The sequence below is a fragment of the Camelus dromedarius genome, chromosome 1 (genome assembly GCF_036321535.1).
Source record: "Camelus dromedarius isolate mCamDro1 chromosome 1, mCamDro1.pat, whole genome shotgun sequence".
NCBI lineage: Eukaryota > Metazoa > Chordata > Mammalia > Artiodactyla > Camelidae > Camelus > Camelus dromedarius.
The window spans coordinates 47,034-65,691 of NC_087436.1; the positions used below are offsets into that span (position 1 = coordinate 47,034).

An 18,658-nucleotide genomic window follows, 5' to 3' on the forward strand; every position below is an offset into this window, starting at 1 on the left:
GTGCCTCCTCTTTTGTCACAGGAATCACTTGTGATATGTTTGCTCAGCAACTGCTTGGCTCTGAGTCTGCAGACCCACCAGAGAATGCCAGCTTGTTTTTGCTTTTTGAAGTGTGTCCTTGGGATTTGGCGGAGTAGCTGGTTGTGTGCTTAGCCCATAGTGGTTGACACTGTCACCATTGTTTACCCAGAACCTCGTTTACCAGGCATGGCTCTCGGCATCAAAATACAGCAGCGCATTAAACCTCCCTCCTGGTGGGTCTGTCTGTTTTGGTACCGTAAGGGCTCAGCCAGCATCTGAACGTCAGTGAGATAACGCGGCCAGTGAGCTCGGGTCAAGTACGCTCTCCTCCAGTCACTTTTACTCCATTGTTGCTTTTACTATTCCTCAGTCGTTACTTTTTTTAAACAATGCTTTCGTGCAGGAACAGAGCCTAATTCTCTCCTGTTACTCTTGGTGGGAGTGAGTAAAATTGTCCAGCTTGAAATGCGACCACATTTTGTAGCTCAAAAGCTGTCTACACGCATCTAGGTGAAGTTTAGGTTTGGGGCGCTGACCACGTTGGGGTCCCCAGGCAGCGCCGCTCGCCTCAGGCCCCTGCCTTCCCTGGAACAATAGGTGAGGGTGGGTCTCACCGTCCCCTCGTCCCTGTCCTCACCAAACTCACCTAAATTCTTGTAATTGCTGTCAGTTATTTTTGTTCTCATGTGTTTCTAATTTTCGCTGTTCCTCTTTTCCTTTTTCTATTTCCCTTTCTATCTTGTACCGCCCTGTGAGCATGTTGTTGCGTCTGAAAAGTGGACTGTGCACACCCTGCATTGGAAATAGCCAGATTGTCCTCCGTGCTGTCCCCATCGCTTTAAAAAGCAAAAACCTTAACAGTTGCCTTGATCCATATATTATCCTAGTCATCTTTTTATTTTCTAGTTTTTTGGAATGTTTGCTTTGTTAGCACATCACCCACTGGGGTTTGATACCTGTTAAAATCCTTGCTTTGAGGAACCAGTTTGGTCCTCCTTATGTTTGGTGACAAATGCGCACTTATTAAATTTGTTTGATTGTTTTGAAGAAGTGAGATGCGAATTGATTTAGGCGGCTGCTGAGGGATTTTTTTCATGGAGTATTTAAACTTGGAAAGTCAAAATCTGCAGCATCTTCCTTGATTCTGTCTTTCACACAAACGTGTTTGGCACGCGGTTCCGGGCTGTCGCTGTGTGACGTGCGTGACGGAGATTCCTGGCCGGTGGTCACTGGTGAGAAAGTGGCAGGCTCGGAGATGAGCAGCTGCAGGGGATGCTGTTGGAGGAAGCAGTCACCGGTTTTATGTTTTTTTTGTTTTTTGTTTTTGCATTCACCTTCCCCGTGCCATTTACTTTACTTTGCCTTCATAGAGAGGCAGGAGCGGGTCTAAACTCCATGCCACTCTTATTTTCCCTTTACGAGGCTGGTTTTTCTGAGTATCAGAACAACATGGCCTTCTCCTAAGTAGCTGGCTCACTTGGATCTGGTGGACACAGGGACCGCTAAAGGGGACCGTAGCTTCCTCTCTGCTCCAGCCAGTGGGCATTCAGAGTCGGGTCTGTGGTTTGCCTCAGCAGCCATGCAGGCCTCCCTGTACCAGCCTTTACTATTAACCCATGTTGGCAGTAAATAGCTGACTCCGTGTCTGTTGCAGCTGACGTCCACCACTGACGGCCGTGTCGTTAGTTTGCGGTAGTGAGTCTCCAACACCCCAGTCAGCCGTGAAGTGACCTTGCATTCTCACCCACACCCTGGTTCATCTCACCCGGGGAAAGGGTTTGGCCACCACCGTCATGCTGGCCATGAGACCTTGTTTCTCCTTTCATGCCCTGGTCCAATTGTGGACACTTCATCCTTCACTGACTTGGTCTCGCTTGAGACAGGCCAGACTTTCTGAAAGAGTCCATCACATTCTGGGGGGGAACAGAACAGAAGGAAGAGTAGCAAGTAGGTGTCTAGGCAATCTGGGTTGGCAAATGCAGGCTGGGATCTGTGAAGGCTGGGCTGTGCCTTGGACACAGGCCTTTCCCGTGGCTCCCGATAGCCCAGGGGTCGGAGTGAGAACAGCCTTGCCTGGGTTCCCCCATCCTCATCTGCTCACTGGCAGGTGTGTCTGCTAACTAGGAACTGCCCCAAACCTCGGGCCCTTCAAAGTTCAGATCACAGGAGAACCTTGAGTCCCTTCTCCTGGGCCTCCTTTGTGAGAATCCAGTGCCTTCTGAGATGACCAGCGGCAGGAGATGCCTCCCCCTCCAGGGAGCTCTCTTCGGAGGACTGTGACGCACTGTACCTTGCTATGAGCTTGTGGGGTTCCATCCGTGGTCCTTGCAGAACCAGACTTGAGACTGGCTTAACGATAGAAATGACAGGAGTGATTCCAGGGCAGGGCCGGGGGGAGGAACAGGGGAAATTGAATGTGACCTCAAACACCTAGGTGGGTTCTGGGTCTGTTACTAAAATCGGGAGCCTGGGAGGTACCTGCCAGGAATCGAACTCTAGAGTAAATGGTGGACATGAGGCATTTTTAAGATTCCATTTTTCATCCAAGTTAGGACTTCAAAGAGGCACTCGGGTCTATGGCCCTGGGGCTCATGTGAAGGAGCCGGACCACAGATACACGTTGGGAGTCATCATTCTTAGCTGGTGTTCACAGCCGTGCAGGTGGATGAGCTCATCTCGAGAGGTGCAGACTGAGGCTGAGGCGGGGCAGGGCTGTGCCTGGGTTGGAGGAAATCCCAGACCATGCAGCTTTGGTGTGTCAGTCAGTGGCGTTTGGGATTTTCAGAGCAATGGCATTTATCCTTAAGGGTCCTGGGGGTGGGCAGGGCCACCCAGGAAGAAATCTGAAGGGAGGGTTGTGGCCACGCGTGCGCGTCTTGGGATGATGCAGAGGCTGAATGGTCCGGGAGAGGAACCTCCTCGGAAGCTGGAGTCGGAGTGGGGAGTGGGGAGAAGGTAGTCACACTCACCTGTGAGGGAGGGACAGAGGCCTAGGGAGTCTCCACCCTAGCGGACTCTCTTTCCCACGAACAAAAGGCCAGCAGACAGAAGATTTGAGGTGAGAAGGGACGGGCGCTGGGAGAGGAGCCAAAGTGGAGAATGGTGGTTGGACAGTTCTGGAATAGTCTCCCTGCAAAATAGAGTTAAAAAACCCAGACTCTTAAGAATATTGATAGTGACGTTGGAGGAGATAGTTCTTTTTCTGGCCTCCTAAATGTAAGGCATGTATCCGGGGATACACAGAAGAATCGGGCAGTCTGGTCCGGGGGCTTGACCCTTACCAGGGGGAACAATGCAAGTTTAAAGGGGGAGAAGGGCAGCGGAGGGAAACTAGCCAGGCCTCGTGTCAGGTACCAGTCGGCCACACTACTTGCGTGTTGCATTCACATCCATGTCTCCCAGGTGGGCGGTGGCAGCCCCCTTTTGCAGATTGGGAAGCCTTCTCAGAGGGGTTAAGGGATTGGTCCGTTTAGCAGCTAGTCAATGCTGTAGCAGGATTCAAGCAGGGCCTTGTCAGACTTCAAGGGCATGTTCTATCTACTAATTCCGGTACCTCCCTGTTGTACCTGGATTGGTGAATTGGGTCAGTTTTGGAGCCTTTCACAAAAAGTACGATTTAAGTGCCTCAGGACTGTTTCACAAAGCTCAGAGTTCTTTGATGGTTCAGAAGCACCGCAGTGCTTTTCGCCCCACAGAGGTAAGGTCTTACTCCTTTGACGCTGACGTGGTTGCAAATGACGTACAGGTGCAAAACCAGACTTAGCAGCTTCTGAAGGGAAACTCTCCAGTTCTCCCTTGATAGGCTTTCTTCCACGGGATGTAACCTGCTGCAGCGTAGATCTGAGCTTTCCGTATGGAGTGAGGGTTTGATATCCAAAGTTAGCAAAGAAGGGTCAGATGGAGAAAATCGACGTTAACTATTTATTTTGGGGTTTCATTAGACAAGATGCACTATCGCTTAATGGCCCATATAACGTATGTAATTGAATACAGAATATTGCATTCCTTAATTTCTAATGAGAGCTGTCTTGCAAAGTAAGGTTGTCTGCTTTGGAACTTCAGCTTAGCCACTAGGGCGCCTGTCAGTGTGTTGGTGTGATTGTATTTACACAGTGCATGTAATCTGGGCTTCCTCAGCCCCAAACACTCTAGTGCAGAATCATAGGCTGTAGCCATCACTTAGTTACACAAATACTTCTACAGCTATATGATACAAAAAAAAAAAAGGAGAGAGAGAGAGAGAGAGAGAGAGAGAGATTGCCTTTATCAAAGTTCCTTTGATTTTAACTGCAAACTGTTGTTGAGCAGCTCTGGTTTCCTTTGGATATGAATATGTACATTTCTTTGCATGTAACTTGGATTTTAGACTAGAACACCAACCTCTTGCTTTCCATGAGCCACAAAACTCATAGCCAAATGACATACGTATGAAATATTTTATTCTTTTCTTCTGAGACAGAATCCTTGAATCTGGGACTTGGGCTGTGATTTTGCTTTTTGCTCTTCCCACCCCTCTTGTCGTCTCACTCCTTTTTCCCACGTGGCCTCCAAGATGTCATGGTCTCCGAGGAGCAGGTGGACAAACACCAGTTGGTCGCCAAGCAGTCCTGCTGTAGAGGGAGCCCAGCCAAGAGCTAAAGGACATCATCAGAGAGGGCTTCCTTGAAGAAATGGGCTCTACATTCAGTTATGAGGACAGAGTAAGAGTCAGCCAAGAGAAGGAATCAAGAGGGTGACTCAGGTGGCAGGAGCAGCCCGGGTAGAGGCCTGGAGGATTGTGGGGTGGGGACTCGGGGAGAGTGCACTGTGTGGTCCAGGGTGGAGGGTGCCCCTGCTTGGGAGGACCCTGGAGTGGGCCTAGGGTTGGAGGTTTTGGAGGAGCTTGCTTTTTTACTAGAACTGACACAGAAGAGGCAGTGAAGTGTGTCAGCAGAAAGTGACCCTCAGGAGAGGTACTCCTGGTTTTGTTTCTGATGTTCTACAGAAAGAAGGGGTCGGGGTGGGCGAGAGCAACTCTGCCCGTCCCTTTGAGACCCACCCCTTCATTCATTTATTCATAACACATGCAATTCTGAGTGTCCAGGGGAGAGAGGGTGGACTCACAGTAGTAAGAAAAATGTATTGCTTCTTGAGAGCTTAGCAGTGTCAGAAGTTGTCTTAGCGTAGAATGTTCTAGGAACACAGCAGGGGCACCTAACCCAAAGGGCAGAGGTTCGAGGGAAGGAAGGCTTCCTTGACAAACCGTCAAAATGAGCCTGGAGGCAAGTGGGAAGTAGCAGCAGGTCAGGGGGCACCTGAGGTCATTGTGGACCTGGGTACTGTGGTGAAGGTGGGCGAGCAGGGTCGGGGGTGGGGCTAGAACTCTACCAGGGAGCCTCTGAAGGGTTTGAAGTGGGGGTGATGTAATCAAATTTGTGCTTTGGGAAGGCTGTCCTGGCTGTGTGTGTGTGTGTGTGTTGTGTGTGTGTGTGTGTGTGTGTGTGTGAAGTGGGGAAGAGGGGGAGAGTGCCAGCAACTGGGAGGGTCATTAGAAGACCATTGACAGGCTGGGGGGCCACCAGTGGGAGAGGGGCGTCGGGGCTGCTTGGGGACGGCAGGGGCAGTGTGGATGCCGGATTTCCTCATGGGGAGGGCTTATTAACTGTGACCCCCTAGCGGCACCTTGTGGCTGGAAGAAAACGGATGCAGCCAGGTGGACTTTTCTCTTCTTCCCTGCCTTGTGTGATGATCTTAGCTCAGCCAACATTTGGAACAGAAGAGCTAAGTTTCAGGGTAGTCCAGGACTTTGATGAGCTCGTTCGAGTGAGATCTGATAGGATTTAGGCTTGTGTTGAGATCTGCATGTTCACTTAGCTAGAAACGTCCCGTCTTTTGGATTTCCATAGGGGTATTTATTCTTGATAAAGATTGCTTTCTTGGTGAGAGGAAATTTAATACAGCTGCTGTCTTTCTCAAAAAAAAATCTTATCTTTTAAGAAATTTAATATTCAAAAGAATAGCAAAATTTAAAAATGATAAAGTAAGGCTTTGGTGTAGTTTCTTTGGATTCTGAGTTAATGTAGAGTTAGAGCCTTTGCATTACTTAAATAGCACATCCTTGTCAGTATTTAAAGAGCTGTTAGTGAGCGCCCCAGGCCCCACTTCTCAAAGCATCATTAAATCTTGCTCTGAAATACTGAAGTCATAAAGTTCTTGTTGGCAGAAGCCAAACAGTTGGTTTATAATTTGCAGCATAGCACCCTTTATAAAATAATAATAGGTTCAAAATTAAGAAAGTGGAAGATAACTGATTTTTTTAAAGCTGAAATATAAACTCTCTTGTGTTAATGTTGCAACTGGAAATTTCAAAAAAAAAATCCTACTGTAATATCATCTACGTGGAATACATATATGTCTATCACGTTTGCAACGTAACTGCGCAGTGGTTTTTGAAGACAGGACCATTCCAGCTGAGATACTGGCAGTGATGCTTGCTGGTTTTCAATGGAAAACCCTAAATTTGCCTACTTAGCTTTATTCTTTTCTTTTCTGTTCTCTCTCTCTCTATCTTTTTTTTTTTTTTTTTTTTTTTTTTTTTTTTTTTTTTTGTAGTGAGAGGGCTCAGTAGTGCTCTGCCAGCATGATTTTGGGGCAATTTGGGGGCAGATATCGTGCACAAGCAGTGAGATATTTCCATGCATTTTACTTTCCGGACATCACCATGGAACATGTGGGGGTTTGTGCCTGCAGGCCGGGATGCTGCAGGACTCCCTGGTCCATCACCGTTATGTCTTGGAGCTGCTCCAGTCAGTGAATGACTTTCTGTGGCTTGGAGGTAAGGTGATCTGATGCAGATGATCAGATGTGTAAAAAGTACTGTTACTTGAAATAGAAAACCTATCAAAAATGGCTCTAAAATACAGGATGAAGGAGGAGAAATGGCTGAGCTGCTTGCATGGGGAATATTCTCAGGTGACTCCCTCATTGTGTCTCCTGTCAATCCCCCCACCCAGCCCTGCACGGCAGTCATGCTGAAGCAAGCATGCACTTTCTCAGAAACACGCTGAATTTCCTTGTGCCTCTGTTTGTTGGCTTTTTTTTTTTTTCAAAGCACATCTTGCCCTTTGTTTAATGCCATCCCTGCCTAGTCACCTCTTACACTCATTCTTCTGGACCTCGTCCGTACAAAGCTGCTGAATGGATGAACAGAATGTAGTATCTCCATGTAGTGGAACATTATTCAGACGTAAGAGTGAATAAAAAAGAAAAAATAAATAAAGGGGAATATGAAAAAGCCACCTGCTCTGGGAAGTCCACCCTGACTGCTCAACCCGCCCTTTTCCCTTTGAAACCCAATCACTTATGCTCCTCTCTACTCTTTTTGATAGTACTTACCACCTTCTAATAAACTTTAACACTTTCAAAAAAAAAAAAAAGAGAGAGATGCTGATACCACTTCAACATGGACGAGCCTTCATAACAGCACGTTAAGTGAAAGGAAGCAGACACAAACGGCCACATATTGTTGACTTCAGTGATCTGAAATGCTCAGAATAGGCACATGCAGAGGCAGGGAGCAGGTGATGGTTGCAAGGGGATGGGTGGAGGGGGCTTGGGGAGTGAATGCTAGTGACAGGGGTGTTCTTCTGGGGTGATGAAGTGTTCTGGAAATAGATGGTGGTGAGGGCTGCACAACCGTGAGTGTGCAGAAAACTGCTGAGCGCTGTCTCTGGGAGTGCCTGTGGTTGGGGGCGGATTTATTTTGTTCTCATCCGTGAAGAGTCATCTTGTGCTGAGGCCATTCTACTCCTGTGAGTGGTGAGGCTCAGAGACTTTGCAGAGTCATGTGTTATTTTCCCCCTTGCTGAGTGTAAGCAAAAAATTTTTAAGCCTGAGGAAGTGCTCTATCTGCAGAAATGTCTTTGAGTTTTGCATGGTGTAAAAATCTTGAGAGATTTTTAATCGTTGAGGAGAGCCTGTGGGGGGAAACAGCCCGTGAAGCCTGGGTGACACTGGGAAGAGCCGCGCTTCCATCCCTGACAGGGGTGGGGATTTCACCCCCGTTCAGGCAGTGAAGGGCCCAGACCCGTGAGCGGAGTTGACAATCGTGAATATTTACGTGTATCCGCTGCTTCATCTTGGATATTAATTTCAAGCTGAGTCAGTTTGTGGCGGCAGCCTCATCCTACATCAGGAATCTATACTATCTGCTCTTTGAGGTGAAGACCTGACAGACTTGATTATTTAACAGTCTCCCTTGAATTGATATCTCAGATTCCTTTGTCAATAGTAAAACAGCAGAAATATAGACGTCCTTTTATGCCGATGTGACCTGGAGCAGGTTTAGTCTCTGTGCCTCAGTGGCCTTATCTGCGGGTGGGGAAGATGATAACAGTGCTTCCCTCAGAGGGGCTGGTGAGGGGAGAGGGAGGAGCACAAAGGGAGGACTTACACGAGATACTCATGAATGACAAAATTTAGTGCTCTCAGCCTGGTGAGGCCTCAGGGCCGAGATGGCCGAACAGAGCAGTCCTAGCCGGAGCTCGATCCGTGTTGGCAGCTGTTATGATCAGTATCACCACTGTGGGTTATCAGGCAGTTTTAAGACTTGGTAATAGGAATTCATGAGTAATGTTAAAAGATTAGACAACTCAGATCCGGTTTACATAGTTCTCAAGATTTCCTATGAGAAATGGATATTTTTCCCCCATCTTTAATCTGAGTTGAGTCTCTAAACAACTTCTGTATTCCTCCAAATTTTATTTAATTCTCCATTTCTTGAAAAAAAAGTCTTTAAATGGAGTTACTGGTGTCTGAACTGAGGGTCTCATGCATGCTGAGCACATACTCTCTCAAGTGAGGTATAATCTCCCCCGTGATTTTTTTAAACTTTTCTTTCTTAGTATTCAGAGATTAGAGGCCTCTAATTCTTTTTCTGGAGACATGTCCATGAACCTGTAAATCTATAATTAGTGGACAAAATTTGGTTTATTAAAAAATTCTATAAAACATTCTGCAATCCTTTCAAAAGTAAATGCTCATTGACATAAAATGTTTCTCCTTTATGGTGATTTCTAATTTTTTGTCTGCCTTAACTTATTAAAAGTAATCCTCATCATCATAATGACCAAGCTTGCTCTGAGTGGACACCTCCCTAAGGCTAAAATGCTTTCCTCATATTTTACCTCATAGCAGGTGTTTAAGGGTAGGCATCAGTGTCTCCTTTTTTGCAGCTGAGGGATTGAGAAATGGGGCAGCTTGTCCAAAATCTCACACAGCTGGCGCTGGCAGACTCAGGGCTGGAACCCAGGCTGCACAGGATGCTTTCTCAATGTCTCCTCTGATCAGCCCCGTGTTGAGTGGTTTCCCGAACTCCTGTGAGTCCATAAGTGAACGATTTTAGCGGTCTCAGTTTGATGAAGCCTTCAAAGGAGAGACACCAGTGAGAATGTGAGACAGAGTGGCATAAATTGAAATTGTACATTTTCACAAATGTTGCATTCTCAGGCAATGGCTTAAAAAGTTTATATTTTTTTATTTTAGTGCTCTGTAAACACTAAAAACAAAATATTAAAAATGATTATAGTGCAAAATAGGAGTGGGCTTTGAAAGTCCAACCATTGCTAATGATGTTGCTTGTTTTTCTCTAGTGGTGCTTATTGACAGAAAAATTTACAAAGACTGAATTGGTTCTATGTAGTCTTAGTATGGAGGAAAGTTTTGTCAGTGAATATTGTAAGTAAAATCTTTACTCTTTTCTTTCCTGTTGATGAATATGTAAGTTGTTTTCATGGCTTAAGTACATTTCCTCATTTGTGAAATTTGAGTGATGCCGTTTACCTTGTTTGACTGTGAGATGTAGACGCCTTGTATACGAAGCACCCAAGAGCTGCTTAGTAAAAATATGCTGTCACAAGGACAGATAGTTTAGAAGGATCAACTCTGAATACTAAAGAGGGTGGCTTGTTTCTGATGCATATTCAATATGCATATATATGAATATATGAATATGGCTTAAAGTAACAAGGATTCAGGGTTTTGTGTGTGTGTGCAGTATGAAGGTTTAATGAAATCTGTATCATTCTAGTGAGACAGGGACTAGTTAAATCACCTTAAGCAGATGGCCTTGAAGATTATTTACACAGAATGTGTGTTGTTACAACTCAGAATTCATGTTGCCGTGTAACCATCCACTCAGACATTTAAATTCGTAGAAATCTGACCAGAACTATTAAGTTTAGAAAAATCCACATTGATTATTTTAAGGGAATAAGCTTCTTTCTTTTGTGATTAAAGAAATTTTGATTTATTTTTCTGCATGCTTAATAGGTTTTAAAATATCAAAACATTGATTTGACATGTCACTTTTTTTAATAGAATAAAGCTCATGCTGTTTTAATGTGCAAATAAAAGTTTTTGTATTTCAATACACTTGTATGATTTCCCTGGCTCTTTGAGAAGTATTTTGCAAGATACTTAGATTACCTACTGTTGGAAAAATACAGACGTGACTTTTATGAATAGAGGTCTAGTACAGATCTGTTGGTTTTTGCTACAGTGCATGACATGAGGCCTAGGAGAGAGAGCTTTGCTGCTGATTGCCGGAAGGACAGATCCCAGATCTCAGTCTCCCCTCCTGTAAAATGAAGTGGCTGGACTGGATTCTTTCCTCTTCTAAGATGTGTTTCCATGAGCCTGTGTCTTTTGTTTATATTCAAGAGTATTAGCAATGTCAGATTAAATACTGAATACCCCTCCCTTCCCCGAAGCAAACTGCAGTATGTGCTACATAAGCTTTTAGTTATCTGATTCTTGTTTCTGATTCAACAAGCAATTTTTGTGTTGCATCTTTCCCGGCAACCTGGAAGGTCTTTTTAGCCATAGGAGGCGCTGTTGCACCTTCATACATTCTTAATTTTCCTGTTTGTAAAAGAAGGCTTAACAAATATTTTTTTGCTTTGATTCCTTTGCTTAGTGCTTCAGAATAGCACAATGTCCATTATGTCTGTCTACCTGGAAAAATTATTCTGCCTATATCTTTGTTTTATTCTGTCATCTCGCTGTGAACATTTCAGACTTGCTGTGCAACAATGGCAAAATCGGTCTTTTATTCCAGTGTTAGCAACCAGTGAGCCGGGATTTTATAAAGCAGCTAGAAGCGGCCTCTTGAGCACCTTAAAGCTGAAAAGTGTACTGAGTTCCCTGAGTATTGACCCAGCCGCTGTGTGTCATTTGGTGGGAGGTGATTTTGTACATAGAAGAAGGGGTGTAGTGATTTGACTTGGGTTTGCGTGCACACGCTGTCACTGAGCCACGTGAGCCTGAGTCAGTTTGTTCTGAGTTTCTCCCTCGTCTGTGAGATGGGGATGCTCGTATATGCTTTGCAGAATTGTGAGAATTAGAAATTATGTAAATTGTTTAGCACAGTGGGAATGTCAAAGGGCTCATAAAGTTTAGCTCCTGTTTTGTATGAAGCCATCATTTTACAGTCTTTGGCAATTACTAAGAAACAGGAAAATAAGAAAAGCTGGTTTTATGATGAAAGATATTTGAGGAGGTTCCATAGTTCCTATACCCATAATTTAGCATCAGCAAAGTCAGGACCGTTACACAGTCGCCCTGAACCAACGTTAAGCCACAGAATTTTTTGGTACTTCATATATATTGGGGCTTAAGTGGACCCAATACTTATACACATGTTTTCTCCAGCAGCCAACTGAGAGATGACACAGAAGAACAGACAGGCGATAAATGTCTCCTTTATTACTGATGAAGCCACGTTCTCCATGAAATTCAGGGCTGTGGGAAAATGCATGTCATGATACTGTGTCCCAGAATTAGAGACTCACGCAGTCCCAGGTAACTCTGGGCCACAGCGAGCCTTCCCTTAAGATGATCTGCCCCATCCTGCACAGGGCTGCCCTGCCATGGAGCTGAGCATCCCGGGTGCTTCCCAAGGGTGGCCAACACTGGAGGGAAAGGAAAGGTTTCATATGCCCTGCTTGTCTCTCCGGACTCACACCTCAATCTGTTATTGTGAAGAGTGCTAGCCGTTGGCCAGGGGTCAGGGGTGTGAAGGGGGAAGCACTCTCCATGGACCAGAGGAGTGTGGAGGAGGCATCCCTTCTCTCAGTTTAAACAGGTGGTGAGATGCAAGAGAAGGGTGCTCTCCAAGAGTTTATAAGAGGGGAAATAAGGATTTCCTTTGGGACTCAGACTAGCCATGAAACACAGAAGATGATTAGTAGGGAGACTTGTAAATCACTTTCTTATTAAATTCACATTTGTTGAGCACCAAAAATGTGCTACATTCTTTTCTGAGCGTTTTACAGAAATGAATCCTTCAATCTTCACAACAAGTGAGTAAGGGAGATTTGATTGTTATCCCAGGTTTACAATGTGGAAATTGAGGCACGGAGAGAGTAAGTTGGCCAAGGTCACAGAGCTAGTAAGTGGCAGAGCTGGTATTTAAACCCTGGCTGTCTGGTTTCCAGGCTCCCAGGGATGGGCTTTGGGTGTTTAGAGGTATCTGCATCCCTGGATCTCTGTACCTCTGTGCATCACTTAGCCCAGAAAGGACAGGGAAAGGAGAGTTACACAGGTGCTCACAGTCGTGTCTCAGCCACTGTCCACGGACAGTGCACCGTGATTGGCGTTAAATGTCTTCTGGGCAGCAGATCTGTTCGTATAACAGAAATTTAGTCCATTGAGTTAATCTAGAAACCCTTCCTGCTCTGCTTCTGTCCATGGTTTCCATGTGACTGCCTGCCCGTGATTGGGCCGTTGAGGAGAATCTGTACTCATAGTTGAACTCTGATATTTCAGTCTGGTTCGTAGTTTCACATCTCCTGTTACATTAATAAATTCAATTTCTGGTTTCTTTGCATCAGTCTCTCATGAGTTTGGTTAATGTGACATCAGTCCATGGGAGCCTAGTGTTGCTGACGGTATATTTTCTGAGCACGTTGTGGCACTTCTACCCGTGTGGACCTGGGTGGAAGATTTCCGCCTTCCGCACTTATTTTCCCGAACAGCAGGGTCCTCTCCCACCCCCGGATGTGAGGCTGGGAGCTCTCAGAGTAGGCCAGTCAGAGGCCAAGTCCACAAATCAGAAAATAATGAAGTCCTTGGAAGTGGGTTTAATAGAAAAAAAGGGCTTCCAGGTATTCCGATGGGCTGTTCGAGTCCATTTGGTGAAAAGCTATCCACTGTTACTGGTTGAGCTGCTTCTTTGCTGTTGAAAAGTCTGGATTACATGGAGGGATTTTAAAAAGCAGAAAGGTGTGATTTCATGTGGTACATCCACACCGGTGAGTAGTGATGGATGACCGCCTGTGTGAGGCATAGACAGAGTCTTACAAACTTCATAAAACAGCTTTAAAAGCTCTGCCATCTGAGTGCACTTCATATGGGGTCCAATTCATGACTGGGCATGCTGAGAGGGCAAATAATTGATAATGGCAGAAAGGACACAGAGGCATCAAAAAGGTCTCAGTCATGTTCCCTGTTTAAAGGATGTGGCACAATGTAATATATTTGAGCTGGTTCTTCACTGAACAGTTTTGAGTGTTTTCTGGGACTCCCCAGTGCACCAAGGTTCCGTGCAGCTGGGTGTCCCCTCAGTGCAGCTCTGTCAGCGCTCATCCTGGGCTGACGTGGTGTCACGGGGAGCAGGACAGTCAGCGTCCCCGGCTCCTCCGAGCTCCGTTTCTTCATCCGCAATGCTGGGTTTCTCTTCGGTGTCTACTTAGTAGGGTTGCTGAGAATCACACGTGATGGTTGTCAGGGGCGATTTGTGGTTGTCTCTGTGATTGTCATATAGTGAATATTTGATAGAAACTCTTGTTTTTTATTAAAATTATGGCTCCTAGATTGCAGTGGTTTTTAGTCTGCATTTACTCTTTTTATAAATTTATTCTTATTTTTAAATAAGCACTTATTTTTATTTATTTTTATGAAGGAACTGGGGACTGAAGCCAGCACATTGTGCATGCTAAGCAGGTGTTCTACAACTGAGTAATACAGACCCTCCTTGTCTGAACTTAAAAATAAATATTTCAATACACAAAATAGCTCTTAAACCCCATCATGGGCCTATTTTCTGTATAGACAATTGAATACATATGCTAATTCAATAAGAATAAATGTTGTTGGGACATAATTTCTGAATCTGTTTATGTGTTTAAAAACGATCATAGGTAGTGATAAACACGAGTCTTGGATCCACTACTTAGGGTCTGTTTTGCCATCATGGGAAATTATATTTTACAGAGAAGGCTAATTGGGTCTCGTTGATATTTGGATGATTTAGCAGATGATGAAGGCTTTCAAAAGCTGACAGTTTTGTATTTTAAACTAACTACAAAGTTATCTTCTATAAATTGGAAGTCCTCAGCTTGTGAATTGCCCAGTAATTCAGTGTGTACATGTCTGTGTCTCTGTGAACGTGTGTGTGTGTGTGTGTGTGTGTGTGTGTGATTTCAGGAAGGTAGAAATAAGTTCCATATAGCCTTCTGATACCTTTCTCTTCCAGTTCAAGGTGTAGGCATATATTTATACAAATAAATTGATACTCTTTTGTCATTTGGCATATTGGTGGGTATAAAAGTTTCTCATACTTGTTTCAGAAGGGTTGGGGAGAATGAGCTTAGAAAATAGGAGGAGATAGAGGCAGGAAGGTTCTTTACACTTTGTGCAGGATGAGAAAGAGTAGCTTTTCTTTTTTCTACTAAAGCAAACTGGCACTGAATTGTAACATACTATTACTCAGAATTGCTTTTCTGATCAGATACGAGTGCCTCAGATTTTTCAAGGCGACATGAATGATGAAATGTGTTTTAGCAATTATCTTTAAATGTAGTTTTATTTTTTAAGTAAAAGGCTATAGCCTGTTCTTTCTTCCAGCGTTACAAGAAGTTCCCATTGATCCAGGTACATGATAATTGTGCTTAGTTTCTTCGGGTTATTGTTTTGTTTTTTTTTTTAAGTGCTTGTTTCATTGTGGTGTGAATGAATGTTTAAAATTTCTGGATTTTGATGTTTAGAACATGCTGATTTATCAGAACTGTTAAAAACCTGATTGTTGTTTGGTCCTCGTTTGGTGGGGCAACCTATTGAATTCTGTTGTCTGTTAAAGAGGGAAATTCTTCCTCTAGCCTGTAGATCATTAAGTGAATGGTTTGCAGTGTGCCTTTAAAATTCTTTGAATGCATTGAGCATGTTTGTCCAGTGAATTTTGAATTGACTCATAGTAATGAATTTGTTTGATTCTGTGGCTTTTGCTCCTCTCCACATGAATTTGAATTCTCTGTTGCATTTTGTATACGTGTTCTTAACAGGGGAAGAAATTTTGCATTTTTTACATAGGTGGGTTTTCCTATCCCCTCTGAATGCCTTCTGTAATTGATACAGCGAAAATCTGTTATTTCAGTGCTTAATTATTTCATAAACTATTTTTTGGCTTAATCAGAAACAATGACAAAGAATGATAATAAAAAACATGAAAACCTTCCTTCCTTTGAAGAATAGAAATGAGGTGGTCAGGCTCACGCGTGCTTTGTACCTGACACCCGTACTTTCATGTCATTGTGTATCATGATTCGGAGATGGAGTTGCTTCAGGTTTGTAGATTTTTGTTTTAACATTTGTGTTGAATTCATTCTCTAGGCTGATGTTTCCTGTTGCGTTTGTGGAAAGTGTAGGTGAAGGGAAACAGATGCTACGTTTTGTATTCAGGAGGCCTGAGTTGCTGAAGAGTATAGAGTAGAGGGTGGGCTGAGGAACAGAGTGACACTCCCTCACCTCCAGGCTGAAATTGATGAACGATGAAATCAATTAGGTGTATCGGTATTTATTTGACCAATAGAAGTCAGAGGGCCCAGACTGTCTAGTTATGCGCAATGGAAAGTACTGAATTCACCTGCAGAATTAGGTGATTTACCAAGTAGAAACAGCTTAGAGCAATCAGAAAAATCAGTTCTATGATGAGATATAAAAAGAATATAATATCTATTATTTCTGAAACTTTTCTATGTTAAGTTGTGTAGAGCTAAAATTAAGTTCCAAGCACCAGGAGTTAAGAGTCTGGGTGGTTCTGTGGGATCGTTATTCAGGGATGTGTCTAGACCCTGCTGGAATGGCCGAAGCTGGCAGGAAAAGACGCAGAGGCAGGATTTGTCATCCTAGGGTGTCCTCCATAATGGTTCCATGTGATAGCCCATGATTGGGTTAACAAATTTAACAGACACCAGACGCATGTCAACCTTAAGAAGAAAAAGTGTGCTTAGTAACTGCTTTCAAGCAAGCACCTGTGCATCCTCACTCCTGTCTCCTTGCCATAAAAAGCAGAGACAATGCCTTGCTTGCATATTTGAGGTTTTAGATAGCACTCTGTTCATTGCACAGCAATGACCCAGGCCCTCAGCTATAAATGCTGGGCGTGCGTGCTGTTAGATAGTCTATTATCCCCAAAACACGGACCTGGCTGGACTGGTGGTCTGCTTTGTAATGAATATCTAAAGAATTTATCTTGTTCCCCTCTCCCCATGACTCCCCTAAAGGTAAACTAAGCCTTTTTACTCATTGTGGATTCTACAATCTCTGTCTCATCCTGTCTTTCCCCAAGTTCCTGTTTACTATCACACAACTGTTAAAGACTATTTTCTTTGATTATACACAATAAATATGGGAGGATTTGAGAGGCTCTTGGAGTTGGCTCCCTACTCCCTCTCGCTTTCTTTCCTTTTTCCACAGTCTTGAGTCATTCATTCCATGTCGGTAAGACTTCTGCCAGCCAGAACCCACAGTTCCAGGTGAGAAGGATGCAGACTTTATCTCTCCTACCCGAGGGAGAGAGAGAAGAGAATTGAGATCTGCTCCCCCGTGGTCCCTTCCTGCCCCAGGGCCACTCCAGTTCACCTGCAGCCTTCTGGCCTCTGCTCTCAGGGCCTCTGTCCCAAGACTGACATCAGCCTTTTTTTCCCTTGTCAATATTTCCTGTGCCTTTCAGGAGTTGGTCTCTTCTCTGCAATTCCACCCTGGCAGATGTGATGGTGGTCAGCGTGCTGGTGGGCAGTCATTTGGGGACTCCCAGGAACCATTCTGATTCTCCTGAGTCTCTCATTCGGGGTTACAAAACTGTCGAGAACCGGAGGAAGCCCATTCACGTGAGGTCAACACAGTATTACATCACTTTCTTTTTATTTTTGAATTTTCAGTGGAGAAATTATTTGTAACAAACTGTTCCAGATTTTCGGCCGCCTGCTTTCCTCACCACTATTTCCTTGTTGGCTCTGGTGATTGTTTAAAGAACCAGGTTTCTTCTCTGGTCATTTCTAGCAGCTGGGCTTGCCGAATCCTTGATCTGCATTTGAAGCAGAATGCTTCTTCGTGATGTCAAACTGATTTTCCTTGTCATGTCTTAATATTTTGTGTACACTCAGTAACTGTTTCAAGTGAAATGCTCTTGTCCAATTTCGGTTAACTCACATTTGCTGAACTCCTGCTTTCATGCTGAGGGCAGTTTCTTCTTCCTGTAATAAAATTTAGCAATTTGCATTTACTATGGGAAGGTACTGGCCCGAGGTGCTCTCGTTCTTAACAGTTTTAATAACAATTCACCCATTAAAATGTACAGTGGTTTTTACTCTATGCCCAGAATTGTGCATCCCATTCAATCTTAGAACATTTTCATCCCCCCAACAGGAAGCTCCTTACGCATAAGCAGACATCCCCATCTTCCCCATCCTCCCACAGCCCCAGGGAGCCACTTTTCTCTCTCTGTGGGTTTGCCTCTGCTGGAAATTTCATGTAAATCGAGTTACTTCATGTAAGTGGAAGCATCTATTGTGACTGACTTCTTTCACACTGAGTAACGTTTTCAATATTTGTCCACGTTGTGGCCTGGGTCAGTACTCAATGCTTTGCTATTGCTGAATAATATTCCTCTGTATGGCTGGGCCCCTCTGTTTACCCATTCATCACGTGATAGGCATTTGTGTTGTTTCTGCTTTTTGGCTGTGATGAGTAATGGCTCCGTGAATATTCCTGTAGGAGTTTTTATGTGAACATTTGTTTTCAGTTCTCTTACGTGTGTGCCCAGGAAGCAAAATTGCCTGGTTATTCAGAAACCAAATGTTCAACTCTCTAAGGACCTGCCAGGCGTTTTTCCAAAGTGGCCAGGCTGTGTTACATCCTCACCAGCAACGGCTGCGTCCTCTGCATCTTCTGTGTCCTCATTAGTGCTTTTTACTCTTTTTTTGATTATAACCTATTGTAGTGAGTGTGAAGCGGTTTCTCCTAGTGGTTTTGACTTGATTTCCCTTACAGCTAATGATATTGAACATCGTTTCGTTGTGCTTATTGGTCATTTGTATATTTTCCTTGATAAATGTTTTTCAGATCCTCTATTCATTTTTTAATTGAGTTGCCTTTTTATTGTTGAGTTGTAGGAGGTTATTTTTGTTTTTGTTTTGTTTTGTTTTTTTTTTTGGTAGATACAAATTCCTTATCAGATAAATGATTTGAAAAAATTTCTGCTGTGTGTTGTTTTTTCACTTTCTGGATGGTGTCCTTTGAAGCAATGTTTTAAAATTTGATGAACTCCAATTTATCTCTGTTTTCTTTTTCCTTGTCCTTTTTCCTTATCCTCTGTTTTCTT

General features: G+C 44.0%; 1 protein-coding gene across 4 annotated transcripts in view; it reads left to right on the forward strand.

The window, feature by feature from the left end:
• Positions 1-18,658, forward strand: part of LOC135320226 (uncharacterized) — a 140,459-nt gene that overhangs the window by 31,695 nt on the left and 90,106 nt on the right. For 3 of the 4 annotated variants that reach the window (XM_064483503.1, XM_064484385.1, XM_064483199.1), the window contains exon 16: positions 6,613-6,835. The exons of the other annotated variant lie outside the window; for it this stretch is intronic. The gene's annotated coding sequence lies outside the window, so the exon portion shown is untranslated. The remainder of the gene's footprint in view (positions 1-6,612; positions 6,836-18,658) is intronic. 4 annotated transcript variants of the gene reach the window in all.